Source organism: Lagopus muta, chromosome 7 (genome assembly GCF_023343835.1).
Source record: "Lagopus muta isolate bLagMut1 chromosome 7, bLagMut1 primary, whole genome shotgun sequence".
Lineage (NCBI taxonomy): Eukaryota > Metazoa > Chordata > Aves > Galliformes > Phasianidae > Lagopus > Lagopus muta.
The window spans coordinates 14,608,871-14,627,326 of record NC_064439.1 but is presented as its reverse complement, the minus strand read 5'-3'; the positions used below and the strand labels follow the sequence as shown (position 1 = coordinate 14,627,326).

General features: G+C 41.3%; 1 protein-coding gene across 9 annotated transcripts in view; it reads right to left on the bottom strand.

The window, feature by feature from the left end:
• The window catches only part of ZNF438 (zinc finger protein 438), a 40,777-nt gene extending 35,724 nt beyond the window's left edge, over window positions 1-5,053 (bottom strand). For 3 of the 9 annotated variants that reach the window (XM_048952304.1, XM_048952303.1, XM_048952305.1), the window contains exons 1-3: window positions 3,387-3,615; window positions 1,570-1,651; window positions 1,038-1,091 (exon numbers count right to left, since the gene is read on the bottom strand). The gene's annotated coding sequence lies outside the window, so the exon portion shown is untranslated. Of the gene's footprint in view, window positions 1-1,037; window positions 1,092-1,569; window positions 1,652-2,880; window positions 3,302-3,386; window positions 3,619-3,651 lie in introns of those variants that run through there. The other 6 variants (XM_048952301.1, XM_048952302.1, XM_048952299.1 and 3 more) reach the window with 5 other exon arrangements.
• Between the last annotated feature and the right edge of the window lie 13,403 nt (window positions 5,054-18,456).

Below are 18,456 nucleotides of genomic sequence, written 5' to 3'. Positions count from 1 at the left end.
TGTATATTTAGGTTTAAATTTGACAGAAACCAAAAGCAAATGCAGCTTCTTAGACTTGTCAGTCTTCTCTCTTGATGTGGCTCAAATTGACAAGGACTCTGTGTTACTGCCTAAAGTTCTCAGTGTCCCCACTGATGAGAAGATCAAAGCAGTAAGTGGGCAGTCCCGGGAGAACAAGTCATTTACCTAAAGGGGATTCCACTGAGATGTGACCTGGTGCAGAGACAGACACACAGAACAGTGAGATGCAACCACTTGTAATCAAGCTAGAGAAAAGCTAAATTCCTTTACTCACATCATCAATATACGTGTTCCAGATGTTTGGATGTTCTCAAATAAGAATTATCAAAGGAATGCAGAGCTCACTTTGTTTGGTTTCCGTTTTGTTTTGTTTTTTTAAGAGGACACATCAAATAATTCCTACAGATATTTCTATCTTCAGTTATCAATAATGTCTGACTCCATATGGGACACTGAGCACAGCAATGTTTCTCTGACTAATTCAGAGATCAAATGTTTCTCTGCCAAATTCAACCAATCAGGTAAAACTCTCCATGAACGCTGAAGCTACCTAGTAACCCAAATCAAGTCCATTGCTAAGGGCAGGTAAAACTGTCAGATATGGTGCTTTTTCTTCCCACATCTGTTGCATCTACTTGAATCAAACGCTGTCTGAGCTCACTGTCCAGCTCCACAAACTGAAAACATTTCCTAAAGTGTTTAATTATGCTATAAATACCCTGGAAAACAGTCCTTTAAAACAGATTTTTGAACACCTCCCCCACTCAGTTAATTAGCTTATTAAGGACAAACCAACATCTGCAAGCACTGCACTATGGCAAGTCAAAGATGCATTCAAATGAGCAAACACCAAAAAAAAATCATAGAATCATAGAATGGCCTGGGTTGAACGGGACCACAACGATCATCTAGTTTCAACCCCCCCCCACAGTACACCATTAATTTGTACTTCAATACTGAATCAATCATTTGAATATTCTGCAAGGATACTTACTGTATTCTTTCAGAGTACCTACCTTGCACATCCTGATCCTCCTATGGCCAATAAAGTATTTCATTCATCTAAATTCCTGTTTTAAAGAAAAAACAGAAAAGTCCCAATCTCTCACAAAATGTATTTCACAAAGGTCAGGACATCATATTAAATTAGAAACAAAGGTATACGTTTAAGAAAGCAGTAAATAAACAAGACTCCTCCTAAAATGTGTTTGTTCTCAGTTGGGGCAAACACAACACCATGTTCTTCAAGGCTCATCATACATTTCCCATCATTTAGCTTACAAGACACAGTAATAAATGCTTGAATCGATACTGCTGAAATAACTGTAAGTAAGCACATTCCTGATTTGACCATTTACTTTTAAAAGTGTAAGTTTCTGTAACGGTAATAACGTTGTCAGCAAGTTTCCTTCGCAAGTTACGCTTTCACTATTTGACCATTTTCTTTTGATCCAACAATACCTATCTCATCAGGTTCAAACACACACACAAAACTATCATCATTTTCATACAAACACTTAAACATTAAGCCACATCCATAAACGTTACCTCTTCACATAAAACTCCTCAAAACACATCAAGTCACTGATGAAGAAAGTCCTGTTGGTCTAACGCAGCACGATCACTGAACCTGCACATTAAAAACATATACATATGACGTTTGCTAACCATATCCAAAGTCATACATGGCAATGACAAAAATCTCATCATACGCTGTCACTGCCATTGCTAGCTCCAATATTTCCAGAAATTAGACTCAGAAGATAAATAGGAAATTAGTATTTCCTTCGTGAATGTTTGGGTAAACACTAGCTACAGAATTTCTGGTCACCTTAAAATCTATTACTCAATGCAAACGCTGAAAACCTTTGACTCATGTTGTTTTTATTCTGACCCTCCAGCTATCATTATGCAAGAACTCTTTTTTTTTTTTTCACTGAACCAACACATTACACCAGATCACTAGAGAAAAATACTTTAAACTGGCATCATAACTGTTATAAGGTTTTTCCTTTCTTCCCTTTCTGATCTTTCTGGAACTTGGACAAAACCCAAATCCTTCAACAGCCGAAGCAGAACAAGATATGCCCTCATGCTGATACGTACATTTTGCTTTGCACAAAAATAGCTTCTAAAAAATAAAAATAAATAAAATAAACAAAAAGAGCTAACTTCACCAGAACTGCTACTAAAAATAAGTAGCTATGATAAGATTAGATGGGAAAAAAAAAAAGCAACTGAGTATCTTGGCTGCTGTACAGCCCTGGAAAAAAATAAAAAAAAAAAAGATAGGAAAAAAAAAAAAGAACGAGCAAAAAACCAAGCTGCACTCAGCTAATCCTGTGATCCAGGGGAGTTGTGTATTTATCTTATTTTAGCCATCTCTCTGTGATTTTATTGCATAGTAATTATTCCATTGCTCATATCACATTACAAATGCATCAGTGTAAGCAAATCCGTGACAGTAACTTCTACACTAAGCCAGGTGAACTGCACCACAGATATGGGACCGCTGAGTGAGCCTCGGGCTCCTTACACAGCTCCCAGGAGAGCAGTGAGAAAACAACTGCTACTTGCTGCTTGGCTCCTGACTTGAAGGGGGTAAGACTGCCGATAGTATGTAAGGCACATCCCACAGATCCAGCTCAGGCACAGAACTGGGCAGTCTTCCAGCAATCGTGACCGTGGGACAAGATAAAGTGCAGCAAGCCTCTCTAGTGCTTTCTTTCTCATCTGCCTCACTGAGGGCACGCTCACAGCCCTCCCACAACGCTTCTAGGAAGCCTTCTCACACTTCCTTCTTTGCTTTTCCAACACCAGCCACACAGGACCGCTCAGTGCTTGGGATACGGTCATTACCTCGTTAACATGAAGCCCCGAGGAGCTGTGGAGGTGACAGGCCTCAGCCCCGGCCGGGCAGGAGCCCTCCGCCCCGATCGCATCTACTTCCACAGAGCCGAGGCCGGGCGCCCTCAGGCTCCTTCCGGACCTCGGCAGCGTTACGGGACGGCAGCGCTGCCCGGAGGAGGCGGCGAGGTCTGCTGACAGCACCTGGGCCCGGATCCGGGCACGGCGCTGATGGGATCTCACCCGGCGCGGCGCTTCCGCGTCTCAGCTCAGCTCGGCCCGGCCCGAGCACAGGCGCCTCAGCGCCGCCCGGCCCCGCCGCAACCCTCCGAAGCGCGGGAAGAGCCTCGGCGGACGGCCCCGGCTCCTCCTCCTGCCCAGCCCCGAGCGGCCGCCAGACCGCCCGGCCCCGCCGCCGGCTTCCTGAAGCCGGGGCGGCGTGAGCAGAGACCGGGAGCGGTCCCGCCCGCCCCCACCCCGTCCCGCGGCTCCCTCCGTTGCAAGGGAAGGGAACTTACACACGCGCCCCTCCGCGTGGCCGCGTCACGTCACGCCGCCGCGGCGTCACGGAGACGGTGTGGCGTCACGGCCCGCGGGGAAACCGCCGCCCCGGCGCGGCGCAGGCGTGGTGCCGGCGTTGGCGGGCGAGTGGGGCCGCCGAGGGGCGGCTGAGGCCTGCGGTGGGTGGCTCCTGGGCGCGGGGTTACGTTTGCCTGCCCGTGCGCCGCCCTGCTGTTGCCTGCGCTTTGTAGCGGGTGGCTGCGCTCGCTCTGAGCCACCCACCTCGCCTGGTCCTTCTGGCCCTTCGTTTCCTTCGTCCTCACAGACGCGCGGACATCTTGGGCCGGAAGGAACCTTAAAGGTCACGGGTCCTATCCCTGTGCCGTGGGCAGGGCTGCCCCCAGCAGCTCGGGCTGCCCAGGGCCCCACCCGACCCGGCCTTGAGTGCCTCCAGGGATGGGGCCTAGCTCAGCTTGTGTTCCCTTCTGTCATACGGCTGCACCTCTCAGCTTGGTGTCTTCTGCTGTCTCCATCACCACAAACTCTTTGGAGCTCCGCCAGGACCCCTGAGCCCATTTACCACAGCTATTCTGTCGGGTCACAGCCGTTTGCTGAAAAAGAGGAGGATAGGATCACCCCAGCCCTGCTGGAGCGATGGATCTGTAAAGTTGCATTAGCACATCTCTGGGAAGTGGAAGTTGTGAAGGGGAAGCATTTAATTCTGCTATCTGTTGTCATGTGCTTGGAAAAAAAAGCACAAGAAATTGCAAAAATAGAGGTCAAGACAGGAGAAGATGCAAGAACGATGTACTCCTTTCCAAACCTCCGTGTTGCTCCACATATACCTCAGGCTGAAAAACAAACTTTGTTAGTTAACAGTACGTTAACATATTTTAAGTCTGTAAATATATATGCAGATTTCTTCATCGTGGCATATGAAATATCTGGTGATAGGACAGACAAATTGACTTAGAATCACTTGAGAATTGAAGTACATTTATAATAAGATACTTTCTTTAGTTAGGTGTTCTGCTTGGAATGTAGGTATCTGAACTGCTTCATGTAAAAGTCATTTACAATTTCAGCAGGAACTGAAGTTTAAAAATAAACAAATTTATTCCTCACCTTTTTGTGCCTACTAAATCCAAAGTGTTTGGCAATTACAGAGCCTATAAAATACAATGAATTTGAAAGAGAACCCTCAAATTGTTGTAAACAGTTGTAATTCCTTTTGAAGCCATTTGTGTCTAACTTACTTGAGCAAAAATGTTGCTATACTCAGTATATGCACTGACTTCTTGAACCATAAATGAGACATAATTACCATACAATGGTTGTTGATATATTTACCTGCTATCTGAAGAGACACAAAATATTCATTGTGATGTGCAAATGTGTCTGTGCCTTTACCAGCTATTAGTTTTCATTTAAAAACATCATAAAATTCTACAGTGGGTTTATCTGTTGCTGGTGAAAGAAAAGAAGATAACTGATGAGAATAGTGAGACAATATAAACTTTCATTGTAGACTGTTCATTATTCACAGAAAAGATCAGTTCCTTCTAATAGAGTATATTAATTTTCCTAAGACCACACTTCACGATAAGCTTTAGAAACTTTGAAGCAGTGGTAATAAATTTTAATCTGGGACCTCACGTTTTAAAACAGAATCCTGGGAAAAAGACTTCCTTGCAACTCTTTTTGAAGATGGTATTTTGTGTGGAATAGCCCCTCAACATCATAGTTTATGATATGCTGAGGCACTGCCCTTTGAATATCATAGGGGAAAGTGTGTCAGAGATCTCAGTTCCATCTTGGAGGTTTTCTGAGAATGACTTTTTCCTAGAAGCAAAGTAGTAGAAGTTTACTCTTAGCAGTGAAATTACGTAGAACTTAAGAACTTGCTAACATTGATAGCAGAAGAAAATCGCAGTATGGTACCTGGTGAAAATATTTCTTTCTCTTCTTACAATCTTACGATGGACAGAGATAATAACCATTTTAAAGATTGCATTGGCAATTCTTTAGAATAAATATTAGGTAGAAAAGTTTTTACTCAATCCTTTATACAAATGATAAGAAAGGTAGTGGGCAATCACGTAGAATAAAATGAAAAGTATATGTACATATTTAAGAATTCTGATCATATGAGAAGGTAACAAACTTGGACTACTTAGAAGAGCATTAGTAGTTGAGAATTAAACAGATTAAAAATAGATGTACAAAATCTCACATTGTTTTCTTAGCACTGTAGTATATTTTTAGACTAAAATCAAGAAGTATGCTTGCATAGTAATACTTCTGCCATATATCAACACAACTAGAAAGGCCAATACATTGGGCTGCAGTTTCTCTCCTGAAGACTCCTGAGTGGTCATCAGTGGTGCCTTGTAAGTTTCTGTTTCTCTGTCTATAGGAGGGGCCTAAGGTTACTAGGTGAAATTGACAAATTCCACCTCTTCAGCGGTCAGATACCTCCAGTGTAACGGGATGGCTGAATGGGGGTTTTCAGCTGGTCATTTTGATCTAACCTTAAAACTGACTGCATGGCGAGACTGCGACTGAACAAAGATCCAGACGTTAAGCAGAGGATGGACTTCAGTCTGCTGAAGTGGAATAAGATGGACTTGCAGGAGCAGATAGAAGGAGGAAATGTCAGATTTAGGGATAATATGCGCTGCAGTCTTGCACACAGTCCCAGCAATAAGAAGAATGTAAGCACATGGCAGTTACTGACTCAGTGAAACTTTTTTTTTTTTTTAATGTTTGGAACATAACTGAGAATTGTATCATAATGCATAATTGTCAAAATAATACTAGGTGACATTTCCTAACTTCTCAAGATGTGATTTCTCAACCTCTAATATTCTTTCAAACTAGTTTTTGTTTTGTAATATGAGGAAGGCCAGAATTTATATCCATTGTTATTGGTTCATAGAAGAAAGTAAGAACATATTTTAAGTACTTCTTATTATTCTTTTGAGGAGACACTTTCAAGAGCTTCTAAGAAATCATAAATTCATAAAGAAAAATCTGTCTTTGAACTGATTTTGTACCAGCTTAGAATGACGGATTTTTCAAAGACAGCAATAGATTTCAGCAACATGAAGGGTTTGACTGATGATGCCAAATAAGAATTGTTTAAAAAAATCCACAGACTGCTTGCTCTAAAGTGCTCGTTTTATGCCCAACAAGTTGATCTCTATCCTTCAAGGTAATAAAATAGTGTGACAAGCCAAGAACACATAGTTCTTGTCTCTTTTCTTGTTTTTCTTGATGAGAAGCCAAGAAAACCTGAGAGGAAACGTGCAAGCTTGCAAGCAGGAAGAAGTAACCTCACTTCTCTCAGCATCACTTTTTTGTTTTTAAGTTTGTTTATTTTTGGTTTGTTTTGATTTTTGTTTTTGTTTTTGTTTTGCTACAGCTGTAGGATAAAAAGGCTCTGCATGAAACTGTCAGCAATGGGAAGGAATAAAAAAGCAGAATTTTTTGGAAATGGAAAGCTAAGAGTCATATATATGTACATGGAGTCAATAAAAACAGCAAAAATGGTAGAACAGAAAAAATGAAATAATACATCCATGAGGAAAGTAGGCTTAGCAAGCAGAATGAAGAGGAGAGAAATGGAAACTGCAAATAGATACAAGATAAATGGAGAGGATAGAAACGAATGACTCAGCAGTAGCAGTGTTTTATGTTCATTTGGAAAACAACTTCCATAAGGGTTGAACAAATTACAATTAACAAAAGGCTTCTAAAACTTGTTGTTCCTAAAAAGCAGTTAAAAGAACACTTGAAAAATGTGTAAGCCGGTCAGCCAGCCCAGCTGCTGTGCATCCGAGGGGACAAGCAGTATTTTGTAAAAAATTTCTCATAGCACTTGTTAACGAAGCCTGAAAAGAGGGACAAAAATGGGAAGACTAAAAACATCCCTCAACTATGGCCTTTTTTTTTTTTTCCCCAAAGAAAATGGCCTTGTAATTGCAATCTGGAAAATAATACTCCATACATCTTTTTCCATAAATGCAGTATACCAATAGATAATACTGTGATTAGAGAAGTGTTAAATTACATTATTTTTGCTTAGAATTCTGTGTTAGTTCATAAAACCATCACATTGATGATGAAGAGAAGCCTCATAAAGTCATAAAAATTAACTACTTGGAATGAAGAACACAGCTCAGGAAGAGAAGCAGTGGCCAGAGCAGGGTTCTTGCATAGAGGATTTGTTTTCATTTTAACATCAAGAAACTTGAAATACCTCTTAAATTTAATAGCTCTTAAGGTAGGTAGTTCTTACATATCATTTCTTTGATTAAAAACAAAATCATTCAAGTGCTTTCTCTATATGGAACCCACCGAGCAAGAAGACTATTCACCTTTTCTGGTTAGGCTCTGAGCCAGAGTCAAAACTGCAGTCCATGGCACAGGTGAATTTCCCATCAATGAAGATGTTCAAGACAGAGCCCTCAGCAGGTAAAGTGATGTGCACTGTTTTTTTGAGATAGGAAAGGGGAATTCCTTCTGGAATACCTGGAACACAGACAAACCATCAACACTGACAGCTACATTGCAACACTGACTAAGCTGAAGGCTCAAACTTGCAGAGTCAGGCCAGAGAGGAAAACAACCTTTCTCTGGCGACACAGTCATGCCAGGTCCTATAGCAGCTCAAAGACCGTGGGTGTTCCACAGTCCAATCTTGGCTGGACTGTTCTACTACAGCCATCATATAGTACAGATTTGGCACCTTCTGACTGCCGTCTCTTTGGCTCAAAGAAAGCTGGGCTACATGGACAACATTTTCCTGGCAGTGATGCTGTTGTAACAGCTGTGAAACAGTGGTCACCTCCACTGGTGCAGATATTTACCATTAGGGCATGCAGGCTCTTGTTCATTGCTGGTAGAAATGCACAGCAATGGTGGTGACTTTGAAAAATAGTGCTTTATAGCTGAGAATTTGCTCTATCAAATAGTGTTACTGTACTCTTTGTATCTGTTGTGGTTTACATGGAAATAAACACGAGGCATTACTTTCAGTGCAACCTACTTATTTGTGTAGTTGTGTTTCTTCCTGTTTTCTTTTACCATTACTGGCAATTTTGCATTTCTACATCCCTTGGTTCAGTTTACCTTACTACACAAGAGAGCTAGAAATACACCTCAATTTACTTGGTTGCCTCCTGCAGTTGTACAGTTCCCACTGCAACAAGGCCACTGAGCTAGAGTACTGACTCACCATCGATTCTCAGATGCTTGTGGCATCACACTGTCATTCCCGGCACGTGGAGCATGACATTCTGTCCCACAGTGGCCAGGTGTATTACCAAGAGTTTTTATTATAGTTACACATGTCACTCCACATTTAACTAGTAACATTTTTTCTCATTGTTGCTTCTATATGGCAGTTTCGTTTCCATGAATACATCTACAGCCTACAAACAGAAGTAAGAAATCAAGGATCATCACAAAATGTTGCATTTCTGGAAAACAATAACATGGAGTAATGCCTGGGAAAGATATACTCCCCAACTGAATGTAAGAAGTCATGGGAACCAGCTTTGGTCACCATGAAGTATTGTGTACTGAAACATCATTAAGTCAGACATCACCAGCAGAGTTTGGAATAAACTCCTGGGCACAATCAAGTGACCCATGGCCTTGGAAAAAATCTGACTTGAATATTCATGGGAAAATAATTTTAGGCTTTTAATTTAATACAAATCCAAAATAATTGAGCCCTGCGAGTCATACAGTTAAAATGCAGAAATCCCATTTTTATTTGAATAGTGAGCTCTTTTGTGGGCAGGTATGTGTTTAACAGTTAGTGATTCACAGAGCTCCTGCCATTTTGCCCTTAATGTGAAAAAAAAAAATCAATCCCCTTTTTTATACAGCAGATTTCAGATAAAACACACAGAGCCCTGGTGGTTATGAAAAGACTCTTTTTTTCCCAAGATTTTGGTAAGAAGAAGTTAAACGGAATTGTAACCCTTTTTGTGAGTACATTTGAACTGACTGAGGAGCTGATTTTCATCTACATCAAGGCTTGTGCATCAAGCTTAAATAACCTTAAGTGGGTACAAGCTGTAATTAGAAGCTAGTCCCTTGTCTCTCCTAGCTTAAGGTATGTAATGACTCCAAATCTTTAATGTCTATACATGCAGCTCCAGGGGAGAACCTCTGATGTCCACAGATTCAGCTCTAGGGAATAATGACAACCTGGCAGCAGCCCAAAAATACAATTAAACGGAAGTCTGTCTTCTGAACCCTCCTAAAATCTGTAGTTTGAAAGCATTCAACATTTATTTTATTCTTTATAGTAGCTCTTTTCAAGGTTAATGTCACACATACGTGTGAAACCAGTTGTTTTAGTTTTTAATCAATGGTGAAGCCTAATAATTTTCATAGTTCATTATCTGAACATTTTACATAGTTAACACGTTAGTTTTTATTATTTTCTTTTTCATATGTATTGTATATATAAACATAGGTATATTAAAAATGGATTGAGTAAGGTCCATCAAGAAAAAAATGGAGCTGTACTTAATTAAGCAAATGTTTACATATTTAATTTATTAATTAGTCCAATGCTACATTTCAGAAGGCAAAAATAATCTAATACTCACATAGTAGATTGTGATCTCAAATATAGAAGCTATGCAAATAAACACCTGATTCTAGTTTAAAACCAACAATGGTGTGTTCTTAAAAGGATACCATAAGGCAAGAAAAGAGGTCCCAGCAGGAGCAGAATCCATGGACCTTGATTTCCTGTGCATTTTCCCACCTCCATTGCACTCAGGACCGTGCTGGCACTCCTGGTTTGCAGGGAATGCCAGTGCCAGGGCTAGGATGGTAAGGTGCTGGGTTAGCCTGCCTGAGCTTGCTGCCACCTAAAATGTGTAATCATTTATGTCCAGTAATCCTCTGTGACGGTATTAGACCACATATTATCTCTTCTTTCTTCCCCTATCTGTTTATTACCACAGTAAGAATGTGATTTTCTTTGAGGTTCTGCCTTTCTCAGATGTTTCTTGGTGGATTTCTGTGTTACTATCAGGGCACTGACAGACAAGAGAAAAAAAAAAGTCATAATAAAAATAAAAAACAATTAAAAAAATAAAAATAAAAGTGCTGTGGTAAATGTCTCATTTCCTTGTGCAGCCAGGTTAAGGAAAGAAGCCAACTGGGCCTGTGACTGTCCAGCTCTTGACCACGAGTAGTGTAGCAATGAGAGGAAGGAAAAGACAGCAATTCTGAACTGGGATTCTTCATTGAGAATCCTGTGCCAAGACATCTGTGTCCTGAAAGGAAAGAAATGAGACCACTGTGGTAATTTGTCTCCTGGGTTAAGGGCAAAATATGTGACCAGAAGGATGCAGGATATCCTAGGGAATTCCTACCAGTTACAGTCTGCATGGTAACAAGAACACAAATGAGGGGAGATATAGTATTCTGACTGAATTACTTAGCAGACATAAGAGGGAAGGAAGGAGATGCTGGCCCTGGGAAAACTTGTGGCATCTCCAGTACAAAGAGCAGCAGAGGAGTGGAGCAGACCCTGGATGCTATGCAGGAGGTGCACAATGGAAAGCAGCCTTCCCAGCAGCATTACACGGGCTGCCAGTTTGTTCAGTTGGTTACGCTTTTGAGCACACTCAGCAGTAGAACTCCTTTGTGCAGAGGGATCACATCTCTGAGTTTGCAGTGGTAAAATTTGAGATGCCAGAGTACACACAGCACAAAACCAGAATAAGAGAGAAGGGCTATTTTGATTTTTAACATAAAAGCTTTCCTCTCCACAGAAGAGAGAAAGAAAGAAAGTCATTGTAGGGGTGCTCCTAATTGGAATAAGCTGGAAAGCTAAGTATACAAAATTGGAAGTTCTTTTTACAGCCAATGGACAGGAAATATGCAAAGAGTGGGTATGCCAGGGGAACACCGGTGGGGAATTCCTGGCAATGTCTGCTTGGGGTTGTTACATGGAGCAAGTTTATTCATTCATTAAAAGTGAAAGGATTTCACTACAACACATGGAAATCCACTTATACCACCTTTTTTTCCCCCTGGAGTCAAGGTAGGGTCTCCACTGCTCTGTTTGAATAAATCCCTCACTATTCCATGAAGCTATTCTGTAGTGCTTCTTTCTAACAGTTAATTCTAGGATATCTACAAGAAACGGCAGAGACCAGACTTAAAACCAATAAATCCCATGTTTCTTCTGGCACCTAGCAATTCTGCCAGTGCCACGGTGAACCTGCTGACAGGCAGTGCAGGGGATGCTGCTGGAGGCCACGATAATGTCCATCAGTGTACAGGCATTGGCAGGCATAAAGGCAGGTGGATTTGACACTGTAGGTTCATAGGGCTTCTGAGGACATGGGAATATGTTTAATGTGGAAGGGGGAGGAAGGCAAAGTCTGCAAGGCTGTATTTCGGGAATCACTGCACATGATAGGAAACCTGCCTGTGGACTCAGCCCACTAGGAAGGCTGCTGGGACAGGCATGAAGCAGCACTCAGGTGCCTGGTGTTCACAGCAGGTGTCAGACAGAGGACACTTCCTAGAAATCTGTCTCAGAGGTCAGAGGGATGCAGCTCCAGAGCAACCATGTGAGAGTTGTCCACAGCGCGGCAGAAATTGTTTCTTCTCACCCTTCAGGAGGCCCTGCTGCCTGCTAGCAGTTAACCGGGCTGGGGCTGGCAGGTCACCTTCTGGGCTCGGTGCCATGGGAGATTGAGATGTTGTTTTGAATGGTGCTGCTCATCCAGGTGCATACACAGGAGGAACTGGCATCTCTTCAGAAAGCAGAGGGGAGGTATTTGTCTCCACTGATTTTGGGGAGCACCTTTTCTGCTTCATTTGCTCTGACAGTGCCTTCTAGACGTCCGTGTTCAGTGACAGCTAGATGGAAGTAAACACACCATTTATCCAGGACAGGACTGAGCTCCCAGCACTTCCGCAGCAGCCCACGCCCATGCATGGCAGAGCACTGATGGCTGCCGCCCAGCACCTGTGGCTCAGCCTACCTCAGGCAGTAGAAGAGGATAAAATAAGGGGTTCCCATGTAGCCCTCTCACACTGGTACAACTTACAAGCACCGAAATGTCACCAGTCTGTTCAAGAGCCAAAAATGAGTAAAAAAACTGCTGTGATATTCTAAGTGAGCAAGGTAACGTTTCTGTTAAGAAGAAATATGTGGATGCCTTGTAATTGTGCAGGCTGGTGGCAGCAGTGGCAGCAACAGCTGCTCCAGGAGCCTGAATGCTTCAGAGAAATTACTGTTATTCCTCCTTTCTCCCTGCATCTCCTCTTACCTTTACATCCTTATCCAGCTGTAAATAAGGACCCTTAGTTCCACTTCTTCCACTTAAACAAATGAAAAAAATTATTTAGGACAAATTCTGATCTCAGTCCCATGTATGTAAAACAAGATTAACTCAGTTTACTTTAATGGCATCAGTTGGGACTTACGTTACTGGAATTCATCAACAGTTAGATCACTTGGCTCGAGTCAAATGCATAAATAACAAAGGTATTTCCAAGGCTTTCTCTGTAAGCTGATTTCATTTGGCTGTCCTTGGAGTCAGGCTTTGCCACTGAGTTCCAAAAGACCTGGATTTCACCCAGAGGTGTTCCATCAGCATAAATCTGGTTCAAACAACACCAGAATACACCCTACCAGCTTCTGGTGAGCCAGGAGAGCATCCCTTAAACTGCAGGTTTGGGGCTTTTGGTACATCTGTGCATTTTTCTGCTACAGCCATATCACCAGCAAGGGGAAAACAAGAACAGAAAAAGTATTTGTAAGTCAGAAGAACAAAACATAAGGCATAACTTAGAAAAAAACGCACACACATCCTTGCATAAATATCCTTGTCTGTGGGTCAGGGCTAACTCGTACCGTACTCTTTGATGTGGGATTTTATTTTCATACCACTGCAGACACAGACTTCTTCAAAGGAACAGTTGTAGTCCTTGCTGCATGCCACTGCCACTTTTAGAAAGAATTACCACAAAATGAAATTTTAAAATTACTTTCATGTGAAACTCATGAACATTTAGATCTAATTAGTGAAAAGTACATATTTCTATCAAATGTTAAGCTATATTTCGTTTTTCTCATTTAATAATATCAAGTTATTACATACTTCTTTTTCTTAGTAGATAACAGGATATACAACATCCATTCTGACCCACATCCAACTAGATTCCTGGTTTGTTCAATAACCTCATATATGTGCATACGGCTTCTAATAGGAAGATTTATGATACTGTCATGCTGAGCATCATTGCTTTTCTCGGAGGTATAGCTCTGCCAGTTCACAGTGGTTGAAGATAGACTTTGAAGTCTACCATCTTCAGTGTCTGCCTGTCTGGGATGCCCAGAACACTAGAAACCAGGGTTTTCTAGTGTGCCTTCTAAAACGTGGGCAGGCACTGAGTGTAACTAAGTGCCCCAATTTTCTTCTTCAACTCTGTTGCTATACTTCCTGGTGACAAAACACAGAACACTGGAACTAAGCTGGATACCCATGCCCGTAGCTGCTTGGAGCTGTACCGTACATAGGCTCTGTAAAAGGTAAAAGGAGCTCCAGCATCTTGCCTTCCTTTGCCTCGTTTTGTGCTGTCCTCACCCTCCCTCGGTTTTTATTTATTTATTTATTTATGGTGGTGAGAGTGAGGTGAAGCAACAAATAAAGATCAGCAAATGTATGTGCATATTCTCCACAGTGTTATTTTATATAACTCAAACCCTACCTGCTATTTACATGCTATTTATAAGCACAAGGCGAACTTTCTAGCAGAAAATTGAAGATGACAACTGGAAAGCCACTTCTAGGAGAAATACACATTTTCAGAGATGTGAAAGTGCTACCCTCAGAGAAGCGAAGCTCTAAGCAATGCATGTCATTTCCTCCCAGACCCCCTTCCTATTGTATTCCTTTCTCTGCCTTTATTGAAGCTACAGCACCACAAATGATACCGCCTTGGGGTTGAGCTGGGAACCATAGTTTCTTCCAGTCTTTCTTTCCTATTCTCGGTAGCAGAAGCTACTGCAAGGCTGCTCTGCAACCAAGGACAGAAGTTTGTACAATGTCCCAACTCTGCAGGTTTCAACTGTTCCTCATTTTTCCAGATTAGTGCCTTAATTACATCCAAATGTTTTTCATTTTCTCCCCTAAGGACCCCACTCTGAAATCTGACCCTGGCCATGGACACTGTCCTCCCATGACCTTTTCTCTTCCTGTTTCTGCTGCTGGCTGACTCTTAAATCGTGAGCAATTGCACAATGGTGACAGTTGCACACTTTATCCATCTCCGCACACACCTGTGCGGCTGTTTGCTGTGCAACGGTCAGAAATCATGTTTGCTTTTTCCCTTTCTTCAAGGCAAAAGAGAACGGATTTGTAGCTGGTGAATGAAGCACTTCATGCCATCCACCTGAGTCACTCTCGCTGTAAACTTAATACAGTGCAACAGTCATTTATCACAGCACATAAAATGTACAAACCAGGTTTCTTCAAACTGGCCATTGATTTTGAGGTGGTTATTTTTAGGCATCAGTCTTTAAAGTTGGATTCATAATTTCGCACAAATTATTTTAGCAAATCACATGGGTGCCCATGAGTACAGAAAGAGATCTCAAAGCATTCAACCCAGAGGAAAGATTTCAGTAAAACAAAAATATCGAATGACTCACTTAAAAGTTGATTTGTAGAGATGAAAGGCGAGTTTGGCAACAACAGAGCATCAACAGAACTACAATGAAGACCCCAGGGAAAAATCTGAGAATCTGGCCCCAGAACTTTAGGAAAGGAACCTAAAGAAAACAAATAAAGGCTCAGTGCTCTTCTTATGGTGTGAGTAGCCCCTGTTACTGAAACTACAGCAATGTACAATTGGTTTATGTAGCAGAAAAATCAAATCATATGTCAGCTGGGATTGCATGATGGATGGCAAACATAAACACTAAGCATGAAGTCAGAAACTGTGACAATAAGAAGAAGATGGCAGACATATCTCGAAAAACCCTTTGCATGACATTATGAATGAGTTATTTTTTACATCTGCAGAAAATGAGAACTTGTAACACTTTTATAAGTGCATTTTATCTCAAGACAGATGAACACTGCTTTCTGCCTTTCAAATAAAACTTTGATTCACTAATCTCATTTCTGTCTATGAGGTGCAACAGGATTTGTAGAAATCATGCAGATGTGTCCATAAGAATTCTAAGTACCAGAAGAAGAATGATGTACAGGAAACAGAATAGTTTATTTTCTTTCCCCTGCATGGTCTGTTCATTGTTTCCCTCTGGGAGACACATATATACACTGTATGCAGAGTAAAATGAGTACCCCTTCCTTTTTGACACCTTTAAAATTATTAGAATTAAATCTATACTTTAGTAAGTTCAATGTTTCAATTTAATCAAACTGTGCTGTCATGACTATACTTACATTAAGAGTTTAAGAGCCCTACTTTGCCCTCAGCTAATCCCTCATGTATGAGGTTTTCATGGTTAAATTGTCTCCTGTGTAAGTAATCAAGTACATATGAACTCTGCTGCTAGGGAAATTGAGCATAAGTCTGATTCTCTAAGAAATAATTGCTAAGAAGAGCGGGGTTAAGGAAAGCAGAAGGAACTGGCCTCAGCCACCAGTTCCCCTGATTCTCATTCTTATCCTGCAATTTACTCCAGTGAAAATGTTACAGGGAGCACAGTCTGCAACCGCAGCATGAATTTACTTTCAGGCCGTGTGCTCCTGCCTCCACCCTTCATTCTTCTAATCACTCTCTTCTTTATATTTTGAAGGGCAAGCACCTGTCGTCTTAAAATTTTGATTGTACTTAGCATTAATCTAGTCTTAAGCTATATATTAATCACAGTCTTAAGCTATAGCATTTCTCTTAGAAGAATAGAAACAGTGATCCACTTGATCCTTTCTAATTTTATTTATTACAGCTGGAATGGGTTTGATCATGTAGAAGAAGTTACATAGCCAGGAGCGGTATTAAGAAGTAGTGCCCCCAAGACTGTAAATGGAGCTGTGTTCTGGGAAGACAATAAGGAAATTAATGCTGAACTACGGAGTGAGGTGCAAGACCAAAAGATTACGTCATTGTGTAAGAGTCTGCAAGTGTCAGGGAAGTGTGCACAGCAGGAATAAGAAAGGGCAACGGCAGCATTAACAGCCAAGATGATTTTTGTGTAGGATCAGTGGAAAATGTCATCAAAAATGCAAGAATATAAAATGCAAATAGAACAGCCACAATTCTAAGAAGGATGGAAGAACACACCATGAACTCTAACACAAAAACCAGAAAGAAGTGATACACTTTGGGCCTCTTAGTAATGAGTTCTACCCAAAAGGAGGATGTAAACAATTTGTAAGATACATACAACTGAATATGTGGCTGAGAAGACAATCAAGAGATTGTGTAGCCCACCTCTCTACCCACAATTAGGAAAAATTATTTATTGGTGAATTTTTGCAGTGTTTTTTTTTTTTTTTTTTTGGTCTCATCTGTTCCTGACTCCATCCAGTCACACCAGTCACAGAAATACTGTGATTTCACCACATTCACCAACTGGATCTAGCTTGTCTCTGTTTTTATCTGCAGGATGTTTTATCTAATATTTAAATTTATTTAATTTTTAATGTGGTCTTTCACACGTTTGAGAAGTTATCACTTTCCTTTTCACTCTATCTTCTCTCTGTTGTTTATGTAGGCTGTACAAGCACATTTTTCTCAGGTTTGCCTCCCAGGTTGTGTTTCACAGCACTAATCATTTCTGTAGGCTCCTCTGGATTGCTCCGAGCTATTTTGTGTGCTTTTTGAAGGCCATCGGTAAAACTGGGCATGATGCTCCAGCTGATGCCCCAGCAGTGCTGAGGAGAGCAGGATAAAATCATCCAATACTAAGCCACACTCCTGCTTACGTAGCTCAGTGTTGAGTCTGCCTTTTTGAAATGGAACGCCTGTATTGAGCCTCGCTCAGCTTATGATCCACTATCTCTCCAGACTCATTTTTGAGAAGCTGACAGCACCCACAACTGGTATTTACCCAGTTGATCATACCTGCACAAGCATGCTTTGCCCTTATCCCTGTTCTTTTTCATTCTGCCTTTTCTCAGACCATTTCTTCAAGAAGTTCCTTTAAGAACACTGAATTGCAAGCTGGTTGTGCAGCTCATCTGTAGTTCCCCCAGTTCCATGTCATTCTCAAACATTAAATATTCAGGTCTTCGGGATAGAGATCAAGCAGAAAGTGATCCGAAACAGATTCCTGTGGAATCCTTCTGAAAATACATCTATTCTCTAACAGAGAACAAATGACAGATTTTTGGATACAGTTCTTGAACCAAGTTTTGTGCCATCCTGTTACAGTTGAAACCACAGATGAAGTTTATGAAGCAGATGCAACTGGTCTGAAAACACCTAACATAAGAATTCCTTAGGCTATTTTCTCTTCTAAATTGAAGCCACACCCCACAGTCCTTAGCCAAAATTGTGCTGGAGGACTGGTTAGAGCAATCATTTGAATGAGAACAGATGCAAAACGATCCAATTAAGCCTTCTTGGCTTTGTAGCTCTCCTTCGTTTTTAAGCAGAAACTGTCATGTTCCTTGCATTCACCCTCAATGTTGCTGAACTTATCAGCTTCATCACTCTCGCTCTTTGCATCTAAGTTTGGATGTCAGAAAAACAGAGTAAGAAAAGATAAAACATAAATTCTGGCCCAGTGTGATGAGGCTACTTTTCTTCAGTCCCAAGTAATCTGACACAGTTTCAATTTACTTCCGAATTTGAGCTCATATTATGAATGATCACAGCTTACTCAGTTTGATCTCTTCTCACATTTTCTGTAGTTCCTGTGATGTGAAATGATGTACACTGCTGTACTTAGAAATATTTCTTTGAGGCATTTACAGCCGTCTTTAATGCTTATGTTCACTTAGCTACCAGCTATCCAAGAGTTTATTGAAGTCTCCACACTTCTAGGCCATTACCATTCTCTGTTCCCTTCATTTCCTTTCTAGAGATCACATACCTTTGACTCCAAGGTTACTCCAA